This window comes from Microplitis demolitor, chromosome 8, assembly GCF_026212275.2.
Source record: "Microplitis demolitor isolate Queensland-Clemson2020A chromosome 8, iyMicDemo2.1a, whole genome shotgun sequence".
In the NCBI taxonomy this organism is placed as follows: domain Eukaryota; kingdom Metazoa; phylum Arthropoda; class Insecta; order Hymenoptera; family Braconidae; genus Microplitis; species Microplitis demolitor.
Genome location: NC_068552.1, coordinates 18,900,711 through 18,915,577, shown reverse-complemented (window position 1 = coordinate 18,915,577; position 14,867 = coordinate 18,900,711). Strand labels below are relative to the sequence as shown.

At 35.5% G+C, this 14,867-nt stretch overlaps 1 protein-coding gene and 1 long non-coding RNA gene across 3 annotated transcripts in view; one reads left to right on the top strand and one right to left on the bottom strand.

The window, feature by feature from the left end:
* LOC103572411 (reticulocalbin-2) overlaps positions 1 to 14,867 on the top strand; it is a 31,987-nt gene that overhangs the window by 14,587 nt on the left and 2,533 nt on the right. Inside the window, exon 1 of one of the 2 annotated variants that reach the window (XM_014443088.2) lies at positions 13,956 to 14,166. The exons of the other annotated variant lie outside the window; for it this stretch is intronic. The gene's annotated coding sequence lies outside the window, so the exon portion shown is untranslated. Of the gene's footprint in view, positions 1 to 13,955; positions 14,167 to 14,867 lie in introns of those variants that run through there. 2 annotated transcript variants of the gene reach the window in all.
* On the bottom strand, positions 1,116 to 4,659 carry LOC103572410 (uncharacterized). Its single transcript, XR_549091.1, has 5 exons — positions 4,582 to 4,659; positions 4,309 to 4,514; positions 2,045 to 2,368; positions 1,611 to 1,878; positions 1,116 to 1,520 (listed from the first exon to the last, which is right to left on the bottom strand). It is a non-coding gene; the product is annotated as an uncharacterized LOC103572410 (long non-coding RNA).

Here is a 14,867-nt window from a genome sequence, read left to right as displayed (position 1 = left end):
AATGACGGCCACCCCCGCATTATTGTATACTAGCTTATTATTATTATTATAATTATAAAGATCATTATTATGTTTATTATTGTTGTTGTTATTAAAAGGAACAGTTGCCAATAATAGCTGCCAATTCAGCGTCGCCTACGTAATCTGGAAAAATTCCAAGCGAAAAAAAAGCAGCCGATTCATTGACAAAATAAAAATCGAAAACATTATCATCAACGTCCCACTTTTTTTAAATCTGCTCTGGTCAGCTCTGCTCTTTTTACCGCTGATTCATTTTTAAATTTACTATTGACTCTGGAACACGCGAGAGGACTTCGAACAATCTATTAGCAATCCACCTGTTGGTAAATTCATAAAGCTTCCATTTATAGATCAATATCTAGATCCACTCGATCGATAAATCTTGAAAAATTTGTTTTTCTTTAATAAATAAAAAATAAAGTGTATCGAGTCTTATATTATATAATTATATGAGTTGATAAATTGTGGAATTTTTAGTGTTTCTTAGAAGGAATAAATAAAAATCTTAAGTATGCCGATTGAAATGCAGGAAATAATGAGGTGGTTGCGTGAGATTGTCGTAAAGAATAAAAAAAAAAATAGTCGCTAAAAAATTGGTAAAGAATGTAAACCATAAATCCGCGCAAGAGTTTAATAACGTACTTTTAAAACAATTACTCACAGTATCATTTGTTAGGCAAAATATGTGTTTGTGCCTTGAGTTTGCGAATAGAGGCCGAGGAAAAATGAAATAAAATTATAAAATAATTTGATGAGTGTGCAAAAGAGGGAGAGCAGTTAAATAACAACGTACGTTTTGCGGTGTGTGGACTGCAAGTACTGTCACATCTTAACCGCCCACAACTCGCGTTCTTAGTCTTTGATTTTTTAAAAAACGCGACTCAGACCAACAGACTCCCCGCAAGACAATAAAGTATTAATTTAAAAGGCTTAAACAGAGAGCATGCAGACAATAATAACAAGTAATGACTAGTAAATAATATTTAGTCGTGCAACAGGCAATAGGTAACGGCGACTGCCGGTGGTTGACGACAGGATCACGGGAAATATTGCAGACTTGATAAATATTATTATATTTAATATGCATGAAAAAATATTATCAATCGACTTGTCGCCGTTATATATTACATACATTAGATATTACATTAGTAATCAATTATTATATCTGGCTATCTCGCGCGAGGTCAAGCCGCGAGTGATTGCGAGTTTTATAAGCTAACTCTATAACCGATGGCCTTCTCTTGTTGTACGCGGACGTCAGGCAATAATGCAGTAACGACACGATACAGCGACAGACCAAAGGTATATATATACATATATATCACAACGTTCGCATTTTATTCGCTCACGGTCTTTGCTCAGTTATAATAATTTTAATTGTCCACCGTTCTGGGAAGTCTATTGCGATTGTGTTGCACAATAACCTTCATTCAAGTCCATGCCGATATTTTCTCTTTGTTTTGTTAGCTTCCAAAGGGGCAGAGACAACTCGAGCAGTTCTAAAAAACATTTAACATTAAAACGGTGGATTATTTTTCCGATAATTTATTCAAATATACAATGCATACTTATTTATATAAAACAATTACCAGGCATTAGACAACTCCAGCATGTGTGGACATTGACGGTATTTATTTAATGGCAAGTACTGGCACTAACTCAGCAAAGTAATTACTCTTGTGGACTATGTTCGCAGGTACATGAACAATTTAAGCTTGTATTTCCTTTAGACTCGCTGGTTTCCGGGTAGACCTTAACTCTATTCCATTCTTTCGGGTTCTCTGAACAGAACCGAGCCCGGTTAACACCCGCACAACAGTATGCGGGTCCCAAGTCCACACCGCGCAACAATAAAATCTATAAATAAAACACTTAGTCGTTAGTAATGATAAGAGCTGTTATGTTTGTGATTTAGATAAAGAATAGAATAGAGTAGAAGGCAAGAATAAAAAAAAAGTAATAACTTTTGTTTTTAGTCAGCCGTAAAAAATAAAATAGCATAAAGCAAGGAGCGCATAACTACCTTGTAACGGAGCTGTAGCCCTTCTTAAAGTCTTGAGGTCTTTCTTACAACACATTCTTACACGGTGTCTGGATGTGCAGATGTAGATGTAAATGCATATACAATATATAAATATATGTATGTACAAAGCAACACAAGTATTGTCGGAAGAAGTTAAGAAATTCCAGTTCCCAGGCGTCGTGGTCGTCGTCGTGATTCCGTCCCAGGCGTTGGTTTCATCCACCGCTCGCCATACCACCAGTACAGCAACCGAGTCAAGTCCTATCCCACGGGTTGCCGTTCCAACTGGCCGAGCGTTTCCGCCGATCGCGTTTTTTAAGCCATCTGCCACACGGCAAATATATTCAAGTTACAAGTGTCTACAACATCGCTCATACCTATATATTAATATATAAATATATGTATATGTGTATGTATGTATGTATGTATATTTATATCTATGGGGGCGCCGCGTTCGTGCGTATCGGCAAAAGGGCCCCCAAGGGCCCCTATACAGCCACTTCCGCCCTGCTCTCTTGTCTTTCTCTTTGATTTCCGATTGTTGCAATACGTGACCACGACCAGTCTATCGCCCTCTCTCTTGTTTTACTTACGTTTTTTTTTGTTCTTCCTCCAGGCGGTGAAATCAAAACTTTTTGAGCTAAAGAGAAATCTGTCTTTTTGCTCTATACCCGTTAAAAAACCGTAAATTTATTTCAATCACTGCGGCATCCAAAGCGTCAAGTGATTAATTATCCTGACATTGACTTAAATAAAGTAATAAATAAATGAATAATAATAAAAATAAAATAATTAAGTAATGACGGCAAACGGGGGAATTTTAAAGTCGCAGGTGACTACCAAGTCGGTATGACGATTCACATCAGGAGCATGGGAGCGCGGCTCCGAAACCGGAAGCCCGGCTTTATGCATCGCTGCCCGCGAACAATAAGACCGTCAAGTTCACGGCACCAGCTCTTGTACTATTTCTATCTCCCTCTTACTGAAACACATCAATCCATAATATATTTCGCTGCCTCATGATTTTCTTTAACAACAAAATAACTCACTACCAAAGTACTATTACAAGTATATTTAATTTATACCGACTAATTTTTACTAACATACTTTACTGCCAGCATATTTTTTTTCTCAACTATCTCGTAACAGCAATTACTTCACTGAATATTTAAAACTGCGTTAAAAATAAAATATTAAAATGATTAAAAAAAAAAAAAAAAAAACGTTTGCATTTTGATAAAAATTATTTTTTTAAAACTCAGGATCTCGTGGATTATGCAAGAGTTTATTTTTACTTGCTAAGTTATTTATTTATTTACTTATATAATTATGCATTAATATCTGCTTGGACGAAAATACCAGCAACAGGTGCATGGCAACAGGTAATACACTTCTACGTGTATGATAGATATTAATAATAATTATTTTAAAATACTTCTGTGAATTAACTGATTGTCTTTTCAATCGATCTGTTCTTTTTGTTCATCATCGTCATAATAATAATAATAATTATTATTATTATTATTTATAACGCTTGTTGAACAACGGTGATATATTAAATGAGGAACAAGATTACAAGACAGCGGCAGTCTTACACCTGCAGTTTGTCCTCCTGGTAAGCCGACAGATGCTATATAAAACCACGACGAATTCATCAAAAGACTGTCATTTCGCAACATCAATTTGCCTCGACGCAAAATGCCTTGTGCGCACATAAAAGTTTACTTTCAATTTATTATTTCAAACAAAACATCTCAAAAAATTGATTTCATTCTTTTTCATATAAATATTTCAGCGCGTAATAATCTCTACAATGTGAAATAAAAAACTTTAATAATAATGATAATATTAATATAATTTATCATAAAGTATGATTTGTTCCCGGCGTTGCTTTGTAGCCCTCTTTCTCACGTAATCGCGTGTGCGAGTTAAAAATTACCGGTGGCTTCTTATTCAGAATCAGAATCAGAATAACATATACATATATATATATATATATATATACAAGTTAGATGGTTAACTATGCGCGAGAATAAGAACTAAACAAGAACGGTGGGTTTAGTATAGTAGTATGGTAGAGTATAAGAACGTTGAACTTTGATGTGATGTGATGTTGAGTTGGAAGACGCTCGAGCTGAGCTGAGTTTGATTTGGCGCAAATAAATGCGTCATGATTCATGAAACGCCAAAGTTCCTTTCTCTCTATTATATATATATATATATAAATATATATACAGGTATACAAGAGTTGTACGGAGACTCACACAAGTACAATAGCAAGCCATTCGTGACGGTGTAACCTCTTGAACTTGTGTTGATTCCGTGCCTCCTTGTTGTAGAAAATGTGAGGCATTTGAATGCATTACAGTCCTCGGGTACGGAGCCCGAAAATTTTCCATCGGCTTTGTGTGATGCCGGTTAGCAGCAGTAGCAGCTCAAACTAAGCCGCTATAACTTAATGAATAATTCGCTGCAATAGAATTGAACGTGTAAAAAAATAATATACACCTTTGATTACATTACCTTTTATTTCATACCTGGAGCCAGAGTGTTAAGTCTCACGAAGGCTTTGAGCAGTTGGTAGTTAGTTTTTAGTAGCTGTAGCTAGCAGCTAGTTGCTAGTAACTAGTAGTCGGTAGTTGCTGTAGTGAAATGAAAAGTTATCGATAACGCTGCAGCATTTTTATGTGCAATTAATGTCACGGAAATCGTGACCAGTCACTGATTACAAGTGTGGTTATTGTCGAATGGCCAGACGCTGTGTATGACACGGGAGCTCCACGGGTTCGTTGTTAAAATACCCCGTGAATTCTTCCAGTGCCATTGACAGTGTCTAAGGCTAATAATTATACATCGTACACACTCGGATTTGATGACGACGAATTACACGTTACCTTGAAATAAATAATTAAGAAAAAAAAAAAAAAAAAAAAAAAAAAAAACAAGAAATAAGGAGAAGAAGAAGCGAAGAAAGGAGTACATTAAAAATTTAAAAAGTTCTCACAGTGATTGAGTAGATTTGTGTGGCCGGCTGATGGCGGAAATGGTCCTGGATAACATTTCTCACTTGTCCTTTGGGCTGAAGCCCGTTCCGTGACTTGAACATTCCCAGCAATCGATCAGAGCTCTATAAAAGTTGGGTCGTTCGACCGAATCAATTGCTTAAATCTGTTTCTTGCTTGGAGAATTAATGTACGCACTTTTAAGATATTTTTCCAAGGAGTCTAAATAAACGTATAAAGACTTTTAAGTACCAACATTGCAATAGAGAAAGAGTAATTGAAAAAAAGACGTAGTTTTTAACTGCTAAAACAGGTTTTTGACGACCTCGCGACTTCTCTTCCTTCTTTTCTTATTCTTTCCGTTTTCATCATCCACCTCTTCAGCTCCGTTTTATTCTTCTTCTTATTCTACTTCTTCTTCTTCTTCTTTCTCCTTCTTATTATTCTTTATCTCCTTCCTGAGCACTTTTTACATCACAGTGCGCCCTTGAACCGTGGACACGGTTGTGGGAATACGTTATTCCGCTTCCGTTTTCACGGTACTCCGATACATTGCGATGCTCTTGAACGCAAGTGTTATAATATTACATATAATACCATCGAATAATTTATAACCCAACCTGGTGTAACACAGTGTAATGAAGGAGTTGAAGGAGAGAGCGGTGATTTAACTTGGTGATGCAAGGACTACAATAAGGCCTCCACTGAGTTACCAGTGAGCTGTTCACCAGAGGGACAGAGACAAAAAAAGAAACCAGAGATATATATATATAAATATAATAGATGTTCCTTCGGCACCTTGAGGAATGCCTTTGAGAGTTTCAGAGGCATTATGAAAGGCCCTTGACGAATATCTCAGTTGTTAAGAGAAATAAATAAAAAAAAAATAAATAAAATATACTAACTGAGGTGTTTCTCATCCAGTGATCTCGAAACTCCAGCACGTACCTTGCTTGCAAAGATCTCTCACTGTGTTTGCTGGGTTCGTGTGTCGCCTTCCAAGCACTCTCCATCATCCGAGTACTGCTACGTATTTTAGTGTCCCGTCCAATCCTTTCCCTCTATTCCCGCTTATCTTGTTAGCTCCTCGTAGCCCTCTCGTTCCTCCGGAACTCTGCGTCGGATTTAATCGGGCCTGGTTACGTCACGAGTACGATGACCCAATGAGGCCGCGGAGAGACCGAAACGTGCTGCCCACGCGAATTATTCAAGTAATAATAAACAAAACTCTCAAGTAGCGCGTAATCTCACAGTTAAAATTAAAAAAATATAAAGATAAGATATATGATACATTTATTTATATATTGTAGTATAAATATTAAATATATAATGAAATGTAGTTGAACGACTCGAGCAACTCACTTAGACTCCTTATCCACGAGAGAGAAAGACTACGACTGATGGAGTACAAGGATTATGTACAGCAGGCAGCCTTTTCTCAAACGAGGGACTCGACAACGTCAGAGTATCAAGAGTCGAACAACCGGTTGCTCGGAGTGACGTGAGCGAACTAAAGCCGTGGGCTGGCAGGTAATGCCAGGTAAACTACGCTCGCAACCTGCGTGCCGGCCGGCTGAAGCAGAAGGGGAGGAAGAGGTACCCACCGGGCCGTGGCGTAGTATGGCGAGAGATACTATGCCGCGGTTAGCTTAGCTGGCGAGTTGAGGAGTAGAGAGCAAGACCCAACCAACGCTTGGTTGTAGTAGTAGTAGTGCCATGCTGGTCTAAGCCAACCGCCCATCCATGGATTTCAGCGAGACAGAGACAGAGCCACCAGCCGGTAACCTAGGAGTGATTGAGACAGACGGATTTCTATCCTCGTGAGGAAGGGATGGTGATGTAGGTATAGAGTTGTAGAGTCATAGAGGACAGGGGATAGGGATAGGGACCTACTCCGAAGCTGTGCTATTGAGGATTCAGGATTCAGGATTCAGGATTCAGGATTCAGGATTGAGGATCGAGGAAGGAGAAGGGAGGGGAGAGACAGAGACCTACGTTAGAGATGTTGAGTTTGTGTGCTATGTTGTGAGTCACCTCAGCGAATAACCATCGAATAGAGCAACGGCATGGCAAATGCCAACTTGCTGGCGTATACTATGTTCTAGCCGGCCACATGGTGATTCGTGAGCATGGTTCTCTTTGTAACAAGAAATACAGTTAACTTTTCGAGATAAACGTTTTCTACAAGCTATATTACTGCTTTATACTCTGCTCTGGCACTCTTAATCTCGGCGGCTGTATGGCTAGATAGAAAATTAAATTACTGCCGAAATATATCAAAAGACATTGAAATATTCTCTTTACTATAGTCCTTTTTATACTTATTTTTAAACGATGACAGAGGACTAAGATTAATCGTTTATTACATTTTTATTTTACTCAAGAATACTAATGTGTGGATGTATAAGTTTATGAGCTTGTAGTTTGTAGAGAGGGAGAAAAAAGAGAGAGAAAGAAGGAGGGGGGGGGGAGAAGAAAGAGAGAGAAAGAAGGAGGGGGGGGGGAGAAGATGACGTGAACACCCGTTGCATTATAAGATTGTGTGGCTGTATGTGTGTACAGAGCCAGGTATCTTGTTGAGATGTGGGTATTTGTGTCTGTATAATGGCCAACGGAGCGTGACTTTTCACGTGGAATCGGTGGAGGTGCTGGTGGGAATACACGGCAGAAAGAAAAGTTGTTTTTCAGAGAAAGAAAATATGTGATTGTCGATCAAAGCCCGAGTCACTACAACTATTACTAATACTATTATTACTATTACTATGTCTACAACTACAACTACTGAAAAATAACCAAGCAGATCATCTTGTAAGATGATGTTATAATATCCTTGAACCTCTAAAACCCGGAGGACATCATTATCGAGTTCGTGAAAGGTCTCTTTCCGGTAATCTCAGCCTTTCTATTTGATGAAAAAAATAAAAAATGTTATTGTTTTTTTCAGATCGTAAATCAACCGCGACGATCGACAAAACAAAACCGCGTAAACAAAAAAGTATTAGAAAAAAAAAAAAAATTAATAAATAAATAAAAAACAGAACAGAGCAGATGGAGAGACGAGACAATAAAGAGAAGAGATGCGGAAAAAGGCGATTTGGAGTAGTATTAAATTTTTTATGGTGAATATAGAGAGTCTAAGACAAAATAGTTAACTGCTGGCAGTCGGCGACGTTGATGACTCGGTGACTCGGTGGAAACTTTTCTAATCGCGTCATGGAATACTCAAAATCAATTAGCCATGCTGGAAGATTTGATGCTACCGTGATTTCGTAATCAATTTTGTGTGTACCGTTTTATGGCGTTATTTTTAAGGCTCGGGACCGGCTGCCGTGTGTTGTACAATACCCTGATGCATTTCATAACAAAAAATGGGTGTTTAAAAAGTCGGAAAGCCAGGCGAGTAGAGGAGCAAGAAAAAATAATAAACAACAAAGTAATAATAGTAAAGAGTAAAAATAAAATAAATAATAAAAAAGACATCAGTTGTATAGTTGTAAAGTACGATCGTCATTGCCGGTTCCCATCCATTACGTGTATACCACAATATTACTTGTACAAACTAGCATTTTTCCAGTTTCGCTACGCTGTACAACTCGGCGTTCATTCACCTCCCGCTTTGTGTGAGCCTGTGGGCCATATCAACGAATGAAAGAACGAACGGAATAAACGCGGTCTTTTCTAAGACTAAAAACTGAGCTGCCCGTTTAGCTTGAACAGTGTTCCAGAAACTCGCTAAAGTACACCCACCGCGACAAATAAACAACGCGTTCCCGTATATTGTTACGAAAGACAGCCCGCAATTGTTAAACTTTTGATGACACATAATACCATCGAAAGAAATGTGATGTTGCACGTCGTTGATTCTACTTCTATTCTAGAGGTCAGTGGACTTGCCGAAGGAGTTAGTGGAGCGCTCAACTCAGCCTACCGGCAACACCAAGAATCAGTCTATACACTCTAATAGCCAAGATGATGACTGCAGCATTACTTCCGTTAAATTTTCAAAATTATTAACAATAACTAGAAAAAAAAAATACAACATAAAAGAAATTAGTCGAACGCCGGTGGTCTCCTTTCTTAAATTTTATTTCTACAAGTCACTCAACTTTCCGGCTTATTCTCCAACTCGCTACTGGTCCCACGTCGCCGCAGTCCCTCGCGACCAATTTTCATTTTTCTCAGCTGAATAGAAACCTTTTCCGAATCACAATTAAATGTTCAAGTCAGCGGATCGAGCCCTTGGTGCGAGTGACCGGTGTGTTCACAGCCCACAGAGTATGCAGGTGCATTAACCGGGCATCTAGGCTCAGCACCGTAACGTCTTTACGTTTGTAGAGAGAAGAGATAGCTGTGTAGTTATGCAGCAGATACCTTAGGTAGCTTGGGTTGAGTTCTCAAGACCAAGACCAAGACCAAGAAGCTTTTCTTCCTCTTCTTACTTTGATGTATACCAGATGGCTTCTGTTGCCATGACTCCCCAATAATTCGCAGTCACGACTCCCGACTCAATGTCCTCATAAAACTCCTCCTTGAATTACACAAGTAAAACATTTTATTTATCAACGCCATCATCAACATTTTTGTTAATATAAATATAATATGATCCTACATATATATTAATATATATCCAGATAAATTAGTCGGCTTGATGATTTAGATATTTAGGTGTAAGCCGGTGCTCTAGGTCTATTAAGAAATATTGGAGAAAAGCCAATTTAATATTACGCTAGACATCAAAAGCTTTGAAATAGACACTCTAGTTTCTCTTTGTGCAGAGTAAGTGTAGAGACTTAACTTGGTTCGACGACAATCCGCGGGCTGGTTTATCGATAATGCACTGAAAAAATAACCGTGTATTTATTTGACTCTCGCTTGCGCTTACGTTTTATTTATTATTATTTAGAATGAGCGTCTCAGTCCCCACGTAGTTGTAATGACGTTTTTTTACCGTGCAACTGGTTTCCGTTATCATCCATTTGGCGCACCAGGACGCGCGGACGTGGATCCACGCGTATATTCACTCCCAGGTCATCGGGTCAGTCTTATAAGATCTCAAGACTTTTTTTAACTTCTACTTCTATATGAATGCAAGACATATATAAATGTATTTAATGTTATTACTGATCTCCAGCTCGATAATTAAAAAATTATTTTTCTTAGTTTTCAAAGTCGCTAAACTTAATCGACGCTTTTAAAATATATTTTTAGCTCTGGAAATTCTGTTTCGTCACAGGGCGATGATTGACATGGCCACTGATAATTTAGTGGATTTTTTCACCGGATATTTTTACAAAGTTCCTAAAATACAGAGTAAAAAAAATACAATTAACCTTCGACATGAAAAAAAAAAAAAAAAAAAGAAACGAGTTCGAGAAATAATTTCAGGCATATCGCATGTCCATCTCTAAAAATCCGGACGACTCGAAACCCCGGACTCGTTACTTAACTTAAACTTGAATTTTTTTCAACAAAAGTCTCTCTTACTAGTAATCCTAAACAAAAATTCGTGAGAATGAGAGACAATTTAATGGACAGTAAATAAAATAAAATGACAATAATTGTTAAAGTAAAACACTTGTCTCTGAGTCTAGGTGTTACCTTGATTAAAGTAACGCGCCGATACGCAAGACAGACGTTAGTGGCGAGTAAAGTAACAGGTGCTGAACGAGCTCACCAGCTCGCAGGTGCCGAGGAAAACGCGTCGAATGATAGAGCTGAGTATTGCAGGTGCTTGTGCATAAGAGTCCTTACGAGGGCACGAGTCTTCTTTCCATTGAGGGGTAAATTAAAGACATATGCACACAACTCCAAGTTGCCCGCCATAAAGTGAAAATGCCAGCACACTAGCTGGTATTACATCGGAAAAGACACGTAGGCATACTCGCCCGGAGACACGGCTGGCCGCTTAACGCTTCGCTCTGCCGCTTCGAAAAAATAAATTATAATTATTATTATTATTGTTATAGTTATTATTTTAAATATAAATTAGGGTGTACTTACCCCAGTTTACTTCAATCATCATCACATGCCACCATCAATATATTAAATACCTTCAATATTTATAATTATTGGAGCTGAAAATAAATAATTAATAATTAGCATAGTTGTTTAATCTCTAGCATCCCCTTTGCCAAGGCTCGTTAATAAGTAAACGTGATAAAAAATAAAATTATAATAAGAAGGGCAAGAGCAGTCTTGCAGAGTGCCGCTGGCGCATTGCACTATGACTAATAACTGAGCTACCGAGACGTACTCATTGTTGTGAATACCTCTTTCTTGGAATTCATTTTTATTTAGCATTGTAACTTTACCTGCCAAACTCATTTATTTCTCACTCTCTCTGGCACATCGAGTCTTTCTCTAGGTAAAAAAAATTTTTTCATCACAATGTATAATACACATTACACATATTACCCTAGAATGGATGATAATAGTGGGTATGAATTTAAGTGTACTACGCGGAGGCCAGTGTCACGGTTAAAAAAGATAACTTGTATCGCTCGGCTTCACACTTTTTATTTAACGTTCAAATAATTAAATTAGTTGAACCATAAATTTTAGATTGCTTTCATTATGTGTACATATGATTTTTTTTTGTATAATAAGAGCATATATATGGATATATAAAGCTGGATGATGATGATGATGATGATGATGATGATGATGATGATGATGCTGGTCGCATGTATCTGTACTCACTAATTAATTAAAAAAAAAAATTCGCTGCCTCTAATTATTTTCGTACGTGGCATGTGAGTTTTATGGGAAATTAAAAGTGGATTTATTGAGAGTTAAGAATATAATTTAATGAGGATATTATTTACACTGAGAAAAAATAAATTTTTGACCATACCTGCACCGAAAGTTTGAATTCCTGCTCTATTTAGAGGGAAGAAAGTCGTCCTATGGGAAAAAACATTATAAAAATTAGCTCATGTGCCATTTTTCCCACAGAGGCAGAAATTTAAACTTACAGGTATAAATTTGGTGGAAAATTGTGTACACACCACAGAAGAAGGTACGATGTCTCAATTCCGTGTTTGTTACTCACGCCCGGCTTGAAATTCCTACTTTCCTCCCATGGTGTGTAATGTACTATTTAAAAAAATTTTATTTTTTCCCGACGAGAAATTATACTATTGAAAATTTTCAATCTAAAATATTTTCGGTAGGAAAATTCAAAGATTTTATTAAAAATCATTTTTATAATTGAAAAAACATGGACTTCAAGATATACTGATATTTTTTTTTTGGAAATAGTGTAAGTAAATTCGACTTTCTTCAGTCAAGAAAATTATTTTTCAAGTAAGATATGAAATTATAATACAAAAATTTTTGAACTACATGAAAAAATATTGTTTGTATAAATGTTATTGTTTTTACGGAATGTAGAAACACAAGAAGCCAATGAGTTGTAATAAAAAATGTTTGTTTAAAAATTATTGTAGCTGACACAAAATCTCACTCATTGTTTGGTCGTGATTTTTGATGAGGTATTATCTCGCTGGAGGAGGTTGCTTCTCGCTTGAAGAGTGCGACAAACACGGAAGACAGGAACATCCTGTGTCGTTTATATATCTATATGTGTATATTTATATTTATATGTGTACATATGTATTTACACATATATGGAGGAACGAAACCCCTCAATTCACGCACCGCTGATTTTACACCGTACGCTGATTCAGAAGCTTCCTTTCTTTCCACGGCGTTGGCTCGTTTAAAAATCTCCTCGCGATATGTGCTCGAGATAAATCGAGCAATTGCCGTTGAAAGTTTAAAATAATAAAATATAATATTGTAACATATATATTTGTTTAGTGGATTTATAAGAGAGATCTTTATAAATTATTTAGTATTGTTGCAATTTACGCTGATAAAAGTATAATTATATTTTTCTGCAATCAAAATTAATCAATCTTGAAAATTTTTTACAATTGAATCTCATGAGATTAGATTACATACATTTTTTTTAATTATCGCTGTACATAAATTTACTTTTGTATGACAAGACAACTACTATAATTCAAAAGATTAATTACTGAGTTATCAAATTAACAGATTTAATTAAAAAAACGAACGATAAATTTTTATTAGTTACAGTACATTCAATTTGTCATCAATATATTGGAGAAAAAAAATATATATATACAGCAGTGGCACTCTGGTCTGTGAAATTTTTTCTAGTTTGTCTATAATTTTTTACCAATCAATTATTTTAGTATTGATAAAAAAATTAAAAAATATTCAAAGTTTTCATGAGTTTAAAAAATAATAAAAAAATATAAATACGTAGCGACACTCAGAACTCGGCAGCGTTTTTCAGTTTTCCAACTCACATAACTCACCGGAAATTCAGATTTCACAATAATTCAAATTTTATTAATCGATTTATCAATTCAACTTTCAAAGCGACAGCAAATTTATTATATACCGAAATAAAAACAGTTACAAAAAAAAATTTCATTTCATCTAAAAAATATTTTTTAATCCATGAAATTATAATTAATAATTAACATGCTCATTATTTAAAAAACTGATATTAATTAAAAAAATTTCTCTCCTTTCTTATTAATTATAAAAAAATTAATTAATTATAAGTACAATATATAATTGTAATTAAATGCACATGTACGTTAATGTTTTGAATTTTTGAAGGCAAATAATATTAAATATGATTTGAATTTGGTACAAAAAATACCAAGACGATGACCCAAGTTAGAATGAGTCCAAATTTATCTCAAATACTCTTAGACATGAAGCATTAAGTCTATTCTTGCATCTCGTTGCCTTGAGAATTCGTGGGCATACATGCTCTCTAAGGATAAACGACTCGTTAAAGTTTACGCTTAAAAGTACTCGCAACTATCAGAACCAGACACAGAAGCATGTAAGTACTAGGGAATAACTCTAAGCCAGTGACTCCCGCAACCCGATAAACCTCATGGGCATTTTCTATTCCTCGTTCTCGATCACGCAATCTTCTTCATTACAAGTCTGCTCCAACTTGGCTCTTTTATTTTTAATTATCCATTAATTATAATTTTTCATTATTGTTATTATTATTAATCACTACCATTAGTGCGGTTTTTTTAATGCCACACTGGCTACCAGCTCCAGGTTTGTTCATATTGTTCATATTTAATAATACGTGGAAATTATTTCCGCCACTTCCTTCACAGAAATTGATTTCGCGCTAAAAAATTATAAAAATTTGTAATTATTATCACTAACTAACGTTATCATGACTAAAAATACCACACGTCAGAGAATATTTTAGTTTATTTAAATAAATTACACATTATTTTAAAATATGCGCGGCAAAAATAAACTTGATAAATTACTGTTTGAAATTTCAAATATTTTAATATTTTAAACAGCGGTTACGATTCGTCATCACACTGAGGAAATTTTTTTTTTTAATTGAATAATTAAATTTTTTAATGTGTTAGTTCTGATACTCATGATTTTTTTTATAATTATGGAAAATTTATAATTTTTGTCTCAATTAATCGATATGTAACTAAAATTTATTTGAAAATTCAAATTTAATATCCGTTTATTTGAATTTTTGTTTATGATACTGAAATTAGCCGACGTTTAATAATTTTTTGATTTTTTTTCACAGCAATAAATTCAAAAAGTAAAATATTTGAACAAATTGCACTCATAGTTTTTTAAATTTTCTACATGTGCATATTTTTGCTTTTTTTTTTTTATAACTGATTTGAAAAAAAATCTGAAAATTGTTGATTGCCTGTCAATATCAGGATCATTTTTTTTATAAACTTCATAATAAAATAAAAAAAAAAAAAAATAAC